At 42.5% G+C, this 6,825-nt stretch overlaps 1 protein-coding gene across 3 annotated transcripts in view; it reads right to left on the bottom strand.

Moving 5' to 3' along the window:
* IL1R1 (interleukin 1 receptor type 1) overlaps nucleotides 1-4,563 on the bottom strand; it is a 58,598-nt gene extending 54,035 nt beyond the window's left edge. For all 3 annotated transcript variants that reach the window (XM_025039095.1, XM_015596292.2, XM_015596295.2), the window contains exon 1: nucleotides 4,256-4,563. The gene's annotated coding sequence lies outside the window, so the exon portion shown is untranslated. The remainder of the gene's footprint in view (nucleotides 1-4,255) is intronic.
* Nucleotides 4,564-6,825: the final 2,262 nt, after the last annotated feature.

Below are 6,825 nucleotides of genomic sequence, written 5' to 3'. Positions count from 1 at the left end.
AAAGAGATAGCTGAGAAAAGGATACCATTTGGTATCTTTACCAAATGGCCTTTTAAACTACGTGTCATCGATTCAAAAGTAAATAAACCATGTACTGTCTATTTAGAAGAAAAATTTTTAATTCCAAAATCTTACTGAAAAGTTTAACAGAAAAATAATTAAAATGCCTTTTTAAATTAGATTCTTACCTCTATTTTATAACTGGACTAACTAAGCAAAGAGAAGGTAGATAAATTGCCCAAGAGAAAACAGAGTTGTGTCCCCACACCCGAGCTAGCACTTGCCGTGCCCTCCCGGTCTCCTCGAGGCATTCTTAGGGCTTCTTTGGTGCAGAGTTGGGGCTTACTGGATAGGAAGTAAGAGGAAAGTGTCCCTGCGTATTGTAAACACTTATTGTGTGTGAGTCAGTGTGATAACTCGGATGGTCTTGCCAGGGAACATCTGGTCTGACAATCAACTCCAGGTGCCACTTCACACTGTCCCATGTACGTTCAGAAAGACTGAGGCTCAGTGTCCCCCTCGAACTCCCGAGAAAAGAAAGGACATGGCTGAGCTTCCAGGCTCAACACCTCCAAATGCAACGGAACTGAACTCTTAGCAACTTTGGATAGAAGAACATCAGCAGCCAGTTGTCCGGACCAGTGTGGCACATGGGCGAGGAAGCTAAACTGACTTGACGTAGATTGGTGGTTCTTTTATCCCCAGCTGGCACCTCTGGGCCATGTACTGAGCTTCTCCAAGTCTCAGTTTGTTTAGATCCTAGAGCTAGAATAATAACACTGATCTGGCAAGTTTGTGAAAAAGATTAGAAATGATGGATGTAAAGAACCCAGGAGAGTGCGTATTCTTTAGTGGGAGCACGATACATGGTGACCATACACCCAGGTGAGCAGCACAAATGTCACCATCCGTCCAAAACCCATGTGTCGTTGTCTCTAAAGATCAGTCAGTCCTACCCTCACCAATGTGCGGACTCAAGAGTAAGATTGTCTGAATCACAAATCCCCACTGCAGTCTCTAAAGATCAGTCAGTCCTACCCTCACCAATGGGAATCACGAATCCCCACTGCGCACCAACTACTGGTGTGACTAGGCAGATCATTGTCTTTAATCTGCAAAATAAGATGATAATAATGGCCACCTTATCTCTGAGGCACTTAGAACCAGGTCTCACACGTAGTAAGTGTTCTATTAAGTAATAGCCATCATCATTATTTATTCACTATCCAAGTTCAAACCATTCCTAAACGTCACTTTGGTTCTGATTTAACGCTGAGCTGAGGGTTAGAGTGAAAGTTCGTATTCCCTATAAAGCTTTTTGTGCTCACACCAAGTCCAGGTAAGCTTTCTCCTTATGAAAGCTGTGCTCTACATTTTCCTGGTTCTACCCTTGGCTTGTATTCATTTACTTAGTCTCCATGAAGAGCTTTAGAAGTTTACACGAAAGAAATAGAAACCAACCCAAACTAAACTAAACAAACAAAATAATCAATTTGCTTCCAGAAAAGCTCCATTTTTTTAATCTTCTGTAATTCTTTTTTGAGATATAGCTGTCTCTGCAGAGTTAGGTTAAAAATGTTCCTAGGTCCCTTCTTTTGAGCCTCCACAGGGTGTCAGACCTCAAACCAGGCCCTGGAGAGAGAAACACATACACATTAACAGTCCTTGCCTTTGAGGAGTTCTCATTGGAGGTCAGAGCAAAGCAAGTGGACAAAGACGATGCAATATGGGAAGAATCGCATATTGCCCTATATGCAAGCGAGAAAAAAAAAAAGAGCAACTAATATAAACTATTTTTAGCCTAAGTATGTCCATATGCTGCTAGAACACATTAAACACTGCTGAATCTGAGAGCCAAGAAATACATTGTAATATACTCACAACTTTTCAAATTTAGAATTATAAGACATTGTCAAAATTTCAGCATGAACCTCTCCCAACATGTATATTTTATAAAGTAAGAATAGAAATAGTAACACCATAGTAATAGTAACATTTTGTATTTTTACTTTTTCCTATTCAGAGAACTTTCCTCTATCTCATCTCTTCCTGTTCCCAGTTCATGCGAGGGCATGAAAAGTTGATCCTTATCTCTAAATTTTATAGGTGAAAAGGAGATAAAATCACAAATACTGAGGTTTGCCCTAGGTTGTTCAAACGGTAAAAACAAAAAAACAGAGCAAAAGCATCTGACTTACTGAGTGACAGCAAATGAGGTCAAAGGGCTCAGAAATCAGGTTGGCATAAGTTACTGTAACAGACACTCGCTTTGATAACAAGTAACCAAAAAGGCAAGAAACGGAACCCAAAGGAACAGAAAAGGAAGCCAGAGGTTTTACAAAGGGTTTCTTTAAAGCAAGTTAAGACAACAAAATAGCCTTTTCCAGTTTAACAGATTAGAACATTTTTAAAAAATTATAAAACCCAATTTTGGTGAAAATGTGGGAAAACGGTATTCATACAGGGTTGGAGGGGACACAAGTTAATAGCATTTTCCTACATTAATTTAGTAGCAGGGATCCTGAGCTTCAAAAATACTCATGTCTTTTGACCCCACAGAAGCTCTGGGGATCAAGCTCATAGAAATAATCCAGAAGCAATCCAAAGACTTCTCTACAAAGATGTTAGTCTTCATAATGTCAATAATAAAGGGAAAAAATCAAATGTTTATCAACACGATTTAATAAATTAAATGTATAATGTGATTTAAAAGCTTTTGTAGGAAGAAATTCATTAACATGACAAGGTGTTTACAATATATTGCTGAAAGGGAAAGCAAGTAACAAAACATCATGTACCACAAGAATTTTTTTTTTTTCAAAATATAAGTGCGTTCAGAGAAAATATATACCCACCAAAATGTTAACAGTGTTTGTCTCACAACGCTAGGTTTTTATTTTTCACCTTTTTTACTTGTCTATATGCATTCCCTTTTGGTTTTATTTTTCGATAGTGAATATGTGCTGTTTGTGTACATTTTTAAAGATCTATTTCAAAAGTGGGTCTTAGCCCATCTTTGACCATACCTGTCAAGTTTCTCTCCTAAGTAAGCCCACAGGCAGGCACCCAAATGGTTTGTGAGTTAAAAGATTAGCATGTGGATTTGAGAAAGGCCATTAGTATATTTTAAATTCATCACCACTAATAGGAAGGGAAAATTCATCTCAAGAAGTGTTCCGCTCCTTCTGAGCAGCACTGTTTCTCTTTTTTTTTTTCCTAACAGATCCACACATTTAGAGTAAACACACTCCGCCTATAAAACACACAGCATGATCCCCTGGCAGTGAATACTGTGATTTCCCGAACCAGCTGGTCACTAACTGCATCTTCCAGAATAACATCCTCCCCCACCATCCAGCTTTTCCTACAGTCACAGTACATACTAGCATTTTGCATCAGAGCAAGGAGTTTTGAGTTGAATTGAATTAAGAGGTGAAACTCATTTTGTTCTCCTTTTCACTTTCTTATTTCCTTTCTTGAATCTGCCAGATTCTGTCCCATTTTCTTATTTTTTCCCACAACAACAGTACTGATAGAAATTATGGGTGTCAAGGGCGTCCAATAAGAAATACAGGACAATGTTTTTCACCCCTATGAGAGTGCCCAGTCTTCCTTATAGCTGAAGGCGTAACATTTGTAAAGTCTCTGAAAAAAACATGCTCATGCTTTTAAGGTGACAGTTTAAGCCCTTATTGAAGGAAGCAGGTACAAGTCTTGCTAATATTATACATTATGATTTTAAATGCAACTAATGGATGTCTGTTAATAATCATGCAGTGACTTCAGTCAAACACTGGGCCAGGTTATGCTCTGCTAAAATTGTAGAAGCTAAATGGAAAGTAATCAAATAAGTCTTTTTTCTAACATCAGCAACCATTTTAAACAGACTATTTGCAATACCCTTTACTTCAACCTCATTATTTACCAAAAGTCACAACTATTTATGGCTCGTAAGTAGTACCTCATGATAAAATATATTTCCCATATAATGCATGGTTAATCTTCCAAAGAATAAAACATACATAATCACAGGTTATTTTTTAATATGACTCGTAGACACATCTTAAGGTTAAATGTGCCTACAGAACCACATAGCTTCAAGAAAATCTTCAAATCTTGTTTTAACAGAGTAACACTATCATTTCATCAGATTCCATTTGTCCCTCCTAAACATTTCATCCATGTCTAAGTGAACAGAAAGAAAAGGAGAGAAAAATACAGGAACAAAAACCTGAAGTGTAGTTCATCATCTTACCGTTTCCTTTCTTGGTCACCAAGTCATGCAGGCCCGGCTGGCCCGGCAAGAGACGGTCACTGTGACTGCAGGTTAGCGTAGGGTTTCTCCCCAGAACGAAGCCAGCTGAGCTGACATCGGTTATTAAAAACAAAAGTGCGTTTTGAAGTCAGCCCTGGGTAGACTGGCCAATTCCCTTTTTTTCTTTCCAAAGAGCCCGGGGTCTGGTTTACTGAGCACAAGAGTGACGCCTCACATCTTGTCAGAAGACACAACTGCTGAGGTTAAAAGAAAGAAGAAAGTGGACTCTGAGTGATGCCTGTGTCAGAGCCTGTGAGGGCTTTAATCCTCAGCAGTGACACATGCAGGGAACTATGAGCAGGAAACTCAGAGTCGGGCAGCCAGCCAGACTCATTCAGAAAACGTGCCAAACCCTTATGAAATACCAGCACTCTCACTGCATGTTCACTTCTAGCGTTTCACAAGGCTATGTCTCTCCCCTCATACGACTCTGTGTTAAACCTGGACAAGGCTTGCTGACATGTCCGGCCTGTCATAGCATCCCATCAACAGTATATGTAGTCTCACACCCCCTCCCTTTTCTGCCAGCCTCCCAACCCTTCTTAAAAGAGCACAGATGTGATGCTACAGGATCTTTATTCTGTTCTTTCCATGTTTCAGACCCAAGGTCTCCTTATGAGGTGCCCACCACCCTTGCCGTGCACCCTGGGAACACTGCAAGGCTCTCTTCTCAGCATCCCAGAGGTGGGGAGACCTGCTTATCACCCCTCAGCTGAGGATGGTGCTCGGGGTGTGGCAGGGCAGGGAGATTGGGGGAGAAGGGGGCTGCAGCCAGAGCCTCTGGCTCCCACATGTGGCAGCCTGACCCATCCAGGAGAGGTGGTGTTGTCCAATTACCCTTTATTTCTCTATTATGGCCCCTCCTGTGTCCTGCATTCAGATTCATTTTCTGTACATGACACGGGGTCCAAGCTCATCATGGTGCTACCCAAAAATCTGCAGCATGGGAGGAAAATGGCCAAACCTCCTATTCTGGCATTCTAGTTCCTTCCTCAGCTGAGCACAACACACCTTTCGGCCTTATTCTTACTGTCCCATAAAAAAAAAGGGCTTTGCGCCAATCTGGGTGGGCACCCATTGATCTTAGAAGACACTGCTCAAAACTTTGCTTGCACACACTCTGCAGCCACCATCCTGCCACTGTCTCCCCTTATCCTCTTGAATGTGATATTGCCCACAGATACAACTCTCCCTCCTCTTCTCTGTCCCTCTCCCCTTACTTCCAGCCTTCACCACCTTTCACTCCAGCATACCCCAACTGCGTCCTGGGTGATTCGCCCTGCCTGAACCCATGTCTCCTCCCTGTAATAATAACAGAGACAGCCCCAACTCCAAGATTGGCCCTGCTGGTCTGAGCCAGCCAAGGTCATTCTACCCTTCCTTCCAAAGAGATCAAGGATGGGCACAGCCAGGGCAAAGCCGGGCAGCACACGGAGTCCTCCGGCCAGAGCAAGGGCTCAGGGGTGGTCTAACCAGAGTAAAGCTTAGTGCTCTGTTCAGCAGTGCAGAGACACACGCACACACCCCATCCCAAGAAGCTGCCATTGCTACCCTTCTCAAAACAAGGAGGGAAGCAAGCTTGAGGACGAAGCCCACACACATGGGACGGTTTCCAGAGAACTACAGAGAAAGTGCTAGAAACTGACTCAATCCATATTACCACTGGAATATTCGATGACGAGAGCCAATATATCCTTTTCGGTGTTTTTAAGCCGAGTCAATCAAGTTGGGTTTTTAATTAGCTGCAACCAAGTGTCCTGACTCCCACTGGCTCCCACAGTAGAGAGCAGCTGCAGCTGGCAAGCCAGAGAGGGCCCCCTTGGGAAAGGGTGCTGACCTTTTCCTGAGCCCAAGCAGCTGATCATAGTTCTGGCTCCCTCTCTTCCCTGCTCCCTGCTCCTCCTTCCTCTCCCCTGCCTCCTCTCCCTCCTCCTCCCTTGCTTCCTTCTCCCCTCTCTCTCTCCCCTCCCCAGGCAACCTGTGGGCATAACTCTAATGGGCTTAACTCACCGTAGGTAATGGCCTCCCAAAATAGGAGTTTGTCACCCCATCTTTTTCTAATTGATTTAGCTAATTATCTTTATCAAACCCCTAGCGGAGAGGAGAGATTTCATTTCAAGGATTTTTCTGACCCTCTTTTGCACTCCAGATGACTTCTTCTCCCTTCTTTCTTCCTGCTTCTCAGGGAGGAGAAAAATGTTAGGAATCTGCACTGTTTAGTTAACATGTGTGAACACACACTCACAAACTCACACACATGCACATGCACACTCACACACACCCTCCTGCCTGGGATTTATCAGTTGCTTAGCTTCCCCACAGAGGTCAGGGAAAAGAGTCATAGTTGACAACAAAATTCAATGCCAGAAGTTAATGGAAAATCTCCAAAACTCTGGAGTCGTTTAGGAATGCTGCGGCACAGAATTCACTGGGCCAAGCCCAGAGTTAACATTAAAACTATGAGAAGATGTTATTAGGACACAATTTTATCATCATGGTCTTTGCAGAAC

This window comes from Pteropus alecto, unplaced genomic scaffold, assembly GCF_000325575.1.
Source record: "Pteropus alecto unplaced genomic scaffold, ASM32557v1 scaffold288, whole genome shotgun sequence".
In the NCBI taxonomy this organism is placed as follows: domain Eukaryota; kingdom Metazoa; phylum Chordata; class Mammalia; order Chiroptera; family Pteropodidae; genus Pteropus; species Pteropus alecto.
This window is presented reverse-complemented; position numbering and strand designations above follow the sequence as displayed.